This window comes from Papio anubis, chromosome 13 (genome assembly GCF_008728515.1).
Source record: "Papio anubis isolate 15944 chromosome 13, Panubis1.0, whole genome shotgun sequence".
In the NCBI taxonomy this organism is placed as follows: Eukaryota; Metazoa; Chordata; class Mammalia; order Primates; family Cercopithecidae; genus Papio; species Papio anubis.
In genome coordinates, this window is record NC_044988.1 from 22157476 (window position 1) to 22169537 (window position 12062).

General features: G+C 37.6%; 1 long non-coding RNA gene across 1 annotated transcript in view; it reads right to left on the bottom strand.

The window, feature by feature from the left end:
- Window positions 1-12062, bottom strand: part of LOC103878424 — a 150610-nt gene that overhangs the window by 135489 nt on the left and 3059 nt on the right. The window lies entirely within an intron of this gene.

Genomic DNA, 12062 nt, shown 5'->3' on the forward strand with positions numbered 1-12062 from the left:
TCAATGCGCAGTGGTTTTCAATAAGTTTTTAGCTATCACTATTAAACATGAATACACAGCCATAGATCATTAGAAGCAAATGAACAATGTCTCCAACATGAACAGCAGAGAGAAAAACAAACAGGGAATTTGGATAAAACAAGTAATGCAGAAAATGAGAAAAACCTTTAAAAATAATTACATTATCATCAGAGAGAAAATAAAAGCTATAGGATTCATTAAAAAGAATAAGATGCTATGTCATAAAGGATTAGTTAGAGAAGAAAAGGACGTTTAGTAACTAAAACTACAATAACCAATAAAAATTTCAGTGAAATGGTAGTAAAATCAAGGAACTCCTCTAGAAAGTAAAAACAAGAAGAAGGAAAATAGAACAAAACTAAGAAAATTAGAACATCAGTGCAGGAGATTCATCATATCCATATAGTCCAAGTTGAAGGGGAAAAAAAACACAAGAAAATTTCTCAGTGTTGTTTGATTAAAATGGTTCACCAAATGCCCAGACCAATAAATGGAAAAGATCACGGTAAGGTATACATTCCGAAATTTCAGAATACCAGGAATAAGGGAAAATCCTAAATTTCCACAGGGAGGGAAAAATGTTCACAAAGTTTCAGGAATCTGCATTACATTCCATATCTCAGCAGCAGCTTTGGAAGCTAGAAAACCATGGAGCAATTTTGAAGAGAAAATCAGTTTTACTAAAAAGTTTGTGCCCAGGCAAGCTGTCAATTAAGTATGAAGGCAGAAGAAAAAAGGCATCAGATGCACAAAGTTTCAAAACAATTCCTTCCCTTGGACCTTTTCTAAGGAAACTACAGAAGGATATGCTCCAGTAAAACAAGAGAGTCACCAAGAAAAAGAAAAGCAAGTGAAGAAAGAAAAGCAAAGAGAATTTTCAGAAAGGTAGTGAAATTAAATGCAAAGATAATAGTTGTGAATTAGACCAAGCAAGTAACCAGTCCAGAACAGGACAAGGAAGGTAAGAAAAAATATCTACACGATAAGATGAAACAAATTTTATCTGATAAGTTTGTGTGAAATTGAATTAGGAGGCATTTTACAGTGGTAATGGAGGTGAGGGAAATTATCAATGGGTTCAAAAATATATAAGCGAATGGAAGAAGAGAGAGAGTGTGAGAAGAAAGAAGAGAATTATAATCTCCAGAAACTGTAGTCACTTGGCTTACTTGAATCTAGATTTAACCAAACTACATGAAATAATCAGTGGATTTTAAAAAGTTGAAAAAGAGACAAAACTCTCATCTGCTACAGGAAGTCAAAGATGTCTAAAACTGAAGACTAAAACTATAGATATGTACATATATTATTTGAAAATATGGGGACAAATACAGAAAACATAGGTTAAAAAATTATTGGTGGATGTCTCTGGAAAGGAGACCAGCAATGGTCAGGGGAACCAGTGGGAATGGAAATAAAATAAAGGTCTAAAATAAAATAGAGGTATTTGGGGATTTTATATGATTTTTAGCATTATGTATGTATCCTTTTCATAAAAAATATAAATTAAGTATTTAAAGATAGCTAATTCCAGGACTTCAACATAGGTTCTTAATAAGAAATATAATAATATGGCCGAATGCGGTGGCTCACACCTGCAATTCCAGCACTTTGGTACGCTGAGGTGGGAGGATCACAAGGTCAGGAGTTTGAGACCAGCCTGATCAAAAGGTAAAACCCCATCTCTACTAAAAATACAAAAATTAGCTGGGCGTGGTGGCACATGCCTGTAATCCCAGCTACTCAGGAGGCTGAGGCAGGAGAGTCTCTTGAACCAGGGAGGCGGAGGTTGCAGTGAGCTGAGATCATGCCACTGCACTCCAGCCTGGGCAACAAAACTAGACTCCATCTCAAAAAAAAAAAAAAAGAAGAAGAAGAAATATAATAATATGAATAAAATCCAAACTCACAGTACTTGAAAACCTTAAACACATTTTCCTTTAATCGTGAGTACTACTGATATCCTTTTACTTGAAAGAAAATCAATGATTCCTCTTAAATGAGGGAAGTCATGAAATTGCTTCTTTACTACTCCAGTAAATATCAGCCAGCCCGATGATCAACAAAGTACTTTGTTAATGTTTTTATTATTCTAAAAAGAAAACCACTATTTGGGGAGCTTCTGAACATTTTTGAGGGCCTTTGGAACAACCCTATTTGCAAAACTACCAGGGTATATCTTTCAATCACATCAATGTAAAGCAATTATCCAATCATTGCTTTCGGAGAAAAATGGGAGGCCACCTCATATCCAAATGAAAACAGTACTGCCTGAGATGTTCACTGTTGAGCATAGTCATGTAAACTGAAGGTTTGTATAACTGAACTGTATCCTTGAGAAAACAGAAATGGAATTCCCAGAGGAAGGATTATTATTATACACAAGGTTCTCTATGCTTCCCTCCCCCCACTCAGACACATGCACAATCACATAGGATTATTTAAGTCTGGATGACCAACATTGTCAAAAGTGTGTGGACTATTGTGATTGTTCAGACTGAAACAGGAAGTCTACACTGGGCTGTGATTTGAGGCAGTTAAGTAAGATCACTATGTTTGTGTTTGGAGCAAATTGGAAGAAAAGGGATGATCCTGGACACAAAAAGTTGATGCTAGAACAGCTCTTGATCTAGCATTGTGAGGAATGACTGCAGGGGCAGGGTTGTGGCAGACAGGGCCTCAACTATTATGACAGCCCCTGCCAAGGACGTGGTCTTGCACAGTAACCTCAATTACCTGATCTTAGAGGTAATGATGTGCCCCAGCAGAACCAGAAGTAGCAGCAAAGAAACTGGGATTTTTCAACAACCTGAACAAACACTTTAACTGGTCACTTTGGACTTAGTAGGTAAACTTGGTGTTCCAGGAAACATTAGAGAAGAAACTTTCTGTAGAAAAATGAACTTTTCATACGTCTCAATGGATTGAGACACTATGCTACATTCATTTGAATGGTAATTATGTTGTAGTCTTTTTATATCCTAAGCTAATGAGATATATGTAGCAGTTTGTTTTATATTGATGTTATAGGTTGTGGGGGTGGACACGGGTGGAGTAATTTTTCAAGAACACCTTTAATTCAACCACTCAGAATAAGCACTGTTGGTATTCGGGGATATACACCTTCACAAATGTTTCTTGTGTAAATATACAAAAACAGATGTGAGGCAGAGTTAGTCCCCCCAAAATTAGTTCATACTTTGCAAACTGTTGTATCATCTTTTTTCAGTTAAAAAATAATGTGAATAACTTTCCAGATCAAATATAGATCCACATCATTTATAGTAATTGAATTATATTTCATCAAATCGACATGCCATAATTTTAATCAGTTCTATGTTAATGAATAATTTGAATATCTTTCACTTTAAATTACTGTAAATAGCATTGTAGAGATCATCTATTATGTCTACTCCTTATATCACTACCCTCATGATATCTTCTAGAACTGTTGCAATGGCTTCATTAATAATATCATTTTGTCTAGTCTTGGCTCTTTCACAGTGATCCTCTACTCAATAACAGTCTTTCTAAACTAACTTTCAATATGAAATAATGTCCAAGTTACAAACATGACAGAGGACTCTTCATGACCTAGACTCTATTGATATTCCTTGTTATGTGCACAGTACTCTTTTTACAACCTAATATAAAGATCAATCTGTTTAGAGAGGGCTACCCTCTCCAACATGTTCTCAACTATAGTGTTCAGTCATAGGAAGCATTCATTAGTTATATAAACTCACAACATGACCCACCAGAGCTATCCCTAGAATGTGCAGGGCCCTGGGCGATATTTTATTTTAAAACGCATTGCGAAATTCATGGGTCCATGTGAGTTACAATAATGACTAATCAAGAATAATGGGTAAAGAAAGGTATTTAGATTGACTTACTGTCCAATCAGTGCATGTGAAGGCTCTTCAGAGTGCCTAGGCACCAGGTCTTTCTGTTCAGGCCCATCAATGCCATATTTCTCACCATGAAAAAAATAGCCATATACTTTTTCTCAATGCCCTAGCTACTCAGAATCTCTTTGTATTGAAATAACATAGATGTGTTTGCCTTTGCAGTCCCCTAATGCTGTTTATTTAGAGCTAGTTATATCATTCCTCATGATGCTGCATCATCCATCGCACTGCCTGTGAAGCTGGCTTCTAACAGATTATCTTAAAGGTTGTTATTGCACTTCATTGGTGAAGGCCATAAATGTAAAATTTACCCACAGTAATAAAGAAAAATATGGACAAAAATTTGTTTTCTAGCCATGTTAAATTTATCCCTCAAAATTCAATAAAATAAACATAGAACAACATATCTTCCAACTATGTCTTCCCTCTAAATCACAGCATTCTTAGAATGTGAACTCTTCATGGTAACCACACACCTGCGTTCCACACATTGCCACCTATAAGGAGAATAGTTGGCGGTCTGGGGGTGCTGTAAAAGGAGCAGTCCCGTTCACAAAGGGAATGGTAATCCCTTGTCCAGGACAGCTTATGGCCAACCTCAGAGAGTACCATATCAACACCTTGATTGGAGGCAAGAGAGAACATGGATCGGAAGGGCCCACTGGTGTCACAGAACAAAGGTCTCCAAAGTCCACGGAAGCCATATGCACGTCATGCCTGGAAGACTAACAATTGGTGTGCAAACTGAAGAAGGGTGAAGTGACCATTCTGGGTGCTAATGGAGGGAGGTACTGAGGGGAAATGACACGTCTCCCCACCTTGACCCCTGCCACATCGTGCTGTAGACTACAAGTGGCACCATGGTCAAGACACATGATGGAGGCAAGAGAAGACACACGAGGCACACATATGGCTCAAGCCCAAGGTGGACCATCGAAGCCCAGACCTCAGAACTCAACCTGGGTCTGATGTGATGAAAGTCACCCAAGGTTAGTGTATTAGCATTATTCTGGTGGTCTGATACCATGTGATCCCACAAAACGTATCACAGTGAAGCAATCCTCCCTCTTGGAAACAGCCCAGCTACAGGACCCCAGGTCAACCCACAGGCACAGTTCTGGAAGTCACTGGGGCCATCTCTCTTTTTTTTTTTTTTCTGGACACTGAGTCTCACTCTGTTACCCAGGCTGGATGGCAGTGATGCAATCTTGACTCACTGCAACCTTCGCTCCTGGGTTCAAGCAATTCTCCTGCCTCAGCCTCCCAAGTAGCTAGGATTACAGGCATGCACCACCACACTCAGCTAATTTTTTGTATTTTTAGTAGAGACAGGGTTTCGCCATGTTGACCAGGCTGGTCTCGAACTCCTGACCTCAAATAATCCACCTGCCTCGGCCTCCCAAAGTGCTGGGATTACAGGTGCCTGGCACCCAAGAGGGTCTTAGAATTTTTGATGAAAGTACTCCAAAGCCTAGGGTCCAGGCAGGGGTCCTGCTTGCCCAGGTCTAAGAAAGAACTATTGTTCACATTCTACTACATATCTCATTCATTTCACAATCTGTAGTTGAATACCCCTTATTAAAAAAAAAATAGGAAGATAGAGTTCTGTTCTCAGTTTGGAACAATCTTGTTTTTTCTTTATAAGCTTGCTTTTCACATAAGTTTGCCTAGTGAGCCATGAGATAAATCAAGCACAGCTGAGTGTCTGACTAGGACTACTGATATAAATATTTGCCCAAAATTTGAAATAAAAAATTCTGTTTCTCAAAAAGTTAAACATAGAATTACTATACAACCCAGCAATTCCACTCATACGTATATACCCAGAAGAACTGAAAAGAGCTACTCAAGCAAATGCATGTACAGGCATGTTTATAGTAGCATTATTCACAACAGCCAAAAGGCGGAAACAATCCATATATGTATCAATGGATGAACTGATAGACAAGTTATGGTGTAGACAGACAATGGAATATTATTCAACCATTAAAAGGAAAAAGGTACTGATACAGGCTACAACATGACTGAACCTCAAAAACATCATGTAAGCAAAAGAAGCCAGACATAAAGGACAAATAGTGTATGATTCCATTTATATGAAACATCCAGAATAAGTAAATCCATAGAGACAATGCAGATTGATGGTTGCCACAGGCAGTGGGGAGGAAAAAATGAAAAGTAACTGTTTAATAGGTAGGAGTTTTCCTTTGGGGTGACAAAAATATTTTGGAACTAAGTAGAAGTGATGATTGCACAACATTGTGAATAGATTAAATGCCAATGAATTGCTCACTTTAAATTAGCTAATTTTATGTTCGGTAGATTTCACTCCAATTTTTTTTATCTTAACCATTAAGATATTTGTTTTCAGGCCAGGTATGCTGGCTCACATCTGTAGTCCTAGCACTTTGAGAGGCCAAAGGGAGAGAATCACTTGAGCCCAGGGGTTTAGACACCAGCCTGGGCAACATGGTGAGACCCTGTCGCTACAAAAAATTTTTAAAATAGCCAGGCCTGGTGGCACATACCTGTGGTCCCCGCTACTCCAGGGCCGAGGTGGGAGGACAGATTGAGCCCAGTAGATCAAGGCTGCAGTGAGCCAAGATCACACCACTGTACTCCAGCCTGGGTAACGGTGCAAGACCTTGTCTCAAAAAAATAAAAATAAATAAATAAAGGTACTTGTTTTCAACTTAGTTGATAATAAGTTATACTCAAACACAAAATCAGATCAACTGTGATGATCTGTAGTGATGTTAAAGGCTATTTTTTTTTTATGGAACAAAATATCACTGAGAAAAGACCCCAAAGACTTGGTGATTGTTGTCAGAGAAAAGAAATAACGTTGAGGGGAAAGGTTGCTGAAGAGAAAAAAAAAAATCTATAGAAAAAAAGAACTGGAAAGAAAGAAATTATATTTGCTTCTTAAGAAAGTAATCTTTTTATCAAGAGTTTTTTTCCATAAGATATTGGGGTACAGGTGGTATTTGGTTACATGAGTAAGTTCTTTAGTGGTGATTTGTGAGATTTTTGGTGCACCCATATTTATATGGGAAAAGAAACACACATCAGCAGTTGACCTTGGAAACTATAGAACAATCAGAAGTCTACTTTGTGACCAAAACCCTAAAAATATTACCTTAGCATGATGGTCCTCCATAAAGATAGTTGCTGTCTGTTCAACAAATATATTACCACCAAAGAGATAAAAGCAAGTACAATCTACAAATTTACAGTGTTTCTCTGTACATTGTTCAAAAGATAGAATTCACTGAAAGGATGAAGCAGGCAATGTGATTAATTCATAGATGAGTTCAATCTTATTACAGCCATTACCTTCTAAGTGAAGATATAATGCAAACAATGCTGTATTTTTTAGACTGCTGTTATCAATTCCAGATATTAAAATAATTATTTTAAGCTGTTATAGCCTACAGCCAAAATGAAATAGCACAGGAACTATAAAGCTTTGTAAAACAAAACATGTAAGTAGTCAAACTAGGCTTATCACACCCCTGGCAGATAAAAAGGCTGATCATCAATCAAGAAATAAGCACATTAATCCTGAAGGAACAAAATTTGCATTTCTATAATGGGAAATTACTACTGCACTAAAAGATCTTGTTGAAAAAACTTAATGTATTTCTCCCAAAAACAATTTTTTAAAGATACTTCAATGCTGGGATTTCTTTTGCACACACAAAAAAAGAAATAAAAATCATCTACTTTCGTAGTGTAGTAAATTTTTAGGAGTAATTGTTCTTCAACAGAGATAGAAAGCTCCACTATTAATGTGCATGATTTTCTAGATAATATTAAAAGCAATGCAATTACAGTTATGGTAATTGATATGGTTCTTACCTGATAATGATCACGGGTCAAGAGTTTAAAACATAAAGCAGAACATGCTTTGCACTTTTTAAAGTCAAGTGAGCGATTGAAACTTGGCTTTGATATGAAAGATCAGTGGACTCTTTCTGCCCTAACTGCTTGAGGTAGAAGTCGGGGCAGAGTGTTGCTTAGAAATCCCGTGTCCCTTCTTTCATTTACACTCTTATCTTCCTCAAACCAGAACTGTTCTTTCCTTAGGAAAAGAGTGTAATTCTCAGTTATCTGGGCAAATGAGGAGTCATGCATAACGAGGATAAATCAATTTCACAGTTAATCTCAAACCCCTGTTTCAGCCCCGTTTTATTAGTGTCCTAGGCTTCCTTAATAAATTGACTAAAGAGAATCTGTAGGTTAAGATAAATAAATAATTTATTTAATTCATTCAGAGTGACAGCACCTTGTAAAATTGTGGAGACCTCTCAAGGTCCCATAGTGCCATTTTTTTTTTCCAGCTGCTACTGCACTCCCGGACTTGAAGCCCGGTTCTGCCCTTTCTGACAGGGGAAGCAGAATGCAGAACAGTTTAATTAGACCATTTGGACTGTTCATTTGCTTGGGTATTTATGAACCGAGTCCAATGGAGCCAGAAAATTTACTCAGGTGTAAGAAACGAGGAGAAAGATCATTACCTTTGATGTGGCAGATAATGGCAATCTCTAAGAAAAAAAACCTCAAAGGAAAGTCAACTTTTAAATAACCTGGAGACCACAGTTTAATGTGTTTTGGACAGTACGTAAGATCACTGTTAAGGCTTTAATGATGTTATATGATTCTTTCTATGAACCAGAAACAAAAAACCATGGCATCATCATATTAAAACACTGATATATTGACACACTGATGCAGATTTAAAAATCGGTGACTGGACAGGAAAATATTAACAGTATTGTTAATAAAGTTTATCTTGGGGTGCTGAAATTATGAAATATTCAGTAGTTATTTATATATATTTAATTTTCTCTAAATAAACATATTGCCTTTATAATAAGAAAAAATCAATGATGATTTGCTTCTTAATTTTAAAAATTAATAGCATATATTTTTATTGAACTGGAATTTCTAACTATTTTTCAAACTGTCTTCTCCAGGGGGAGAAGCAGAGTACACAGATATTCAGGCTGCTTGTCCAAACTTCAGTTTTATTTTGTTTATTAAAATTCCACTTAATATTTCTTTTTAAAAAAAACATGGTTCCACTGCTTTAAAAAAAAACACACACACAGCTGGAAGTCATTAATGTGTTTCAAATAGTTCCTAAAATTTACTGTATGCAAAATTCTGTGTTACGTAAACTGAGTTACATAGGAGTTGTGATTTTCTGTTGTGTACATACACACGCACACTCATTCCTCTTTAATCACTATTCTTTTTTCCTTCCATGGGTAAACCTCAGTCCTATTCTGCTTTTTTCATTTCCTGCTCACCTTAATTCTACATTTCAAAAGCCTAGAAACTAAGTGAGCAAGGACAGAAATGTCTTCAGAGGATGAGAGAAGGCAAACACTACTATTCTACATGGTGTCCTTCAGTATGTGGAAGCAGAGGGAGAAAACAGTCAACTGAAAAGTTTTGGGGTGATTAAGAGATGGATGGGGGAAAAATAGAATAGGTTTTAAGAGGCCTCTTGATGTCCTTTGAGAACCTCCATTTACAATTTGCTTGCAATCAATTACACTTTGTCAGATTACTGTTTCTTTGAATTTGCACTTGCTAGAGATTTGGCCTCGTGGCGCTCTGGTTATATACAGGTTCTAACTATAACAGGTGAAGGGAGCAACACAAAAAACACATTTATGACATACAGCTTCCTAGAATGAAAGAAAATCTAAATGAACCTGGACAAAAAGCTATCCTGGTCCTCAGCATGAATCTTAAATGGCAATAATCACCGGTGAGATTTCTCTAAGCGGAATTTGGCAAGCTTCTGAATCTATGATGGTAGCACCAATCTACACTGAGCATGGGAGTATTCTGTTATAAAATTTGAAGTTTGCTACTCATATTCAATGTAAATTCCAAAGTTTCTTCCAGGATATTGATGTACACACTTCCTTTTGGGATATTGACATACACACGTGAGTGTACATGTATGCACAAACGCAGACACACTTGGGTCAGGAGAGATGGAATTCAATCTGTGAGACCTGATAGGGCTCATTAAAGACAAGAACTGAACGAGTACAGAAACTGAGTTTATTCTGGCTATAGCAATGGGGAGCAATGGGGAGCACCTCAGATCTGAGGATCAGAGTGTCCCAGTAGGGTGGCTTTGTCTTACACCTTTATACATAGGTGTAGACAAGTTATAAGTGGAGTGGTTTACAGTCAGGATTGATTTTGCAATCAGGAGACGTCTCAGTCAGTCAGCTTAAAAGAAAATGTTTATCTCTGTGTCTAGCTAGTTACAGGAGGACAAACAATCCATCTAATTATTCATAAGACAAAGCATGTGAAATTGGGGGGTGTGTATCTGTCCTTGTCACGAGTAAACAAGGGAGTCATCTTATTTGTCATGAGAAAGAGTCAAGAGTGGACAAGAAGCCTTATCTAAGTCACATGGGAAGGGTAGTCGGTGACAGGCTGTTTCCCAGAACAGAAAACTGTTACTGTTTTCAGAGCTCAGGTGAAATTCAACACTGTCTGTCACAGTGAACTGTGGAGGGAAAGAACTGGGCACCTGAGACTCTCACATTAAAAGCACAACTTCATGATATCACTGGTTTCTGAGTCTAGGTTGACTAACCATTATAAGTAACACTCCTCCGTGCTTAACACTTGTGCATTTTACCACTTGCAGAAGTTGGAAAGAAATTACCTAAAATTGTTTTCCCACTGCTCAGGATTAGAATAAATGTGACGAAAGCTGAGGGTATCTAACAGGCAAAAGGGCATATTACTGACCAAACTGTGTTATGAATGTCATGTTGTCACACAGCAAAACAAAACAAACATTTTAGTGAAGCAGCATGGTACAGAGGAAGGAACACAGATGAAGATGAAGTTGAAATTCCAGAACAGGGACCTCAGAAATAACACCACATATCTATGACTATCTGATCTTTGGCAAACCTCACAAAACCAAGCAATGGGGGAAAAGATTCCCTGTTTAATAAATGGTGCTGGGAAACCTGGCTAGCCATATGCAGAAAACAGAAACTGGACCCCTTCCTTACATCTTACACAAAAATTAACTCAAGATGGATTAAAGGCTTAAATGTAAAACTCAAACCATAAAAACCCTAGAAGAAAACCAAGGCAATACCATTCAGGACATAGGCGTGGGCAAAGACTTCATGACTAAAACACCAAAAGCAATCGCAACAAAAGCCAAAATTGACAAATGGGATCTAATTAAAGAGCTTCTGCACAGCCAAAGAAACTATCATCAGAGTGAACAGGCAACCTACAGAATGGGAGAAAATTTTGCAATCTACTCATCTGACAGAGGGGTAACATCCAGAATCTACAAGGAACTTAAACAACTTTATAGGAAAAAAACAACCCCATCGAAAAGTGGGCAAAGGATATGAACAGACACTTCTCAAAAGAAGACATTTATGCGGCCAGCAAACATATGGGAAAAAAAGCTCTTCATGACTGGTCATTAGAGAAATGCAAATCAAAACAACCATGAGATACCATCTCATGCCAGTTAGAATGGTGATCATTAAAAAGTCAGGAAACAACAGATGCCAGAGACGATGTGCAGAAACAGTAACGCTTTTACACTGTTGGTGGGAGTGTAAACTAGTTCAACCATTGTGGAAGATAGTGTGGCAATTCCTCAAGGATCTAGAACCAGAAATTTGACCTAGCAACCCCATTATTGGGTATATACCCAAAAGATTATAAATCATTCTACTATAAAGACACACGTACACGTATGTTTATTGTAGCACTATTCACAATAGCAAAGATTTGGAACCAACCCAAATGCCCATCAATGATAGACTGGATACAGAAAATGTGACACATACACACCATGGAATACTATGCAGCCATAAAAAAGATGAGATAATGTCCTTTTCAGGGACATGGATGAAGCTGGAAGCCATCATTCTCAGCAAACTAACACAAGAACAGAAAACCAAACACCACATGTTCTCATTCATAAGTGGGAGTTGAACAATGAGAACACGTGGACACAGGGAGGGCAACATCACACACTGGGGCCTGTCAGGAGGTGGGGGGTAAGGGGAGAGAGAGTATTAGGACAAATACCTAATGCATGTAGGGCTT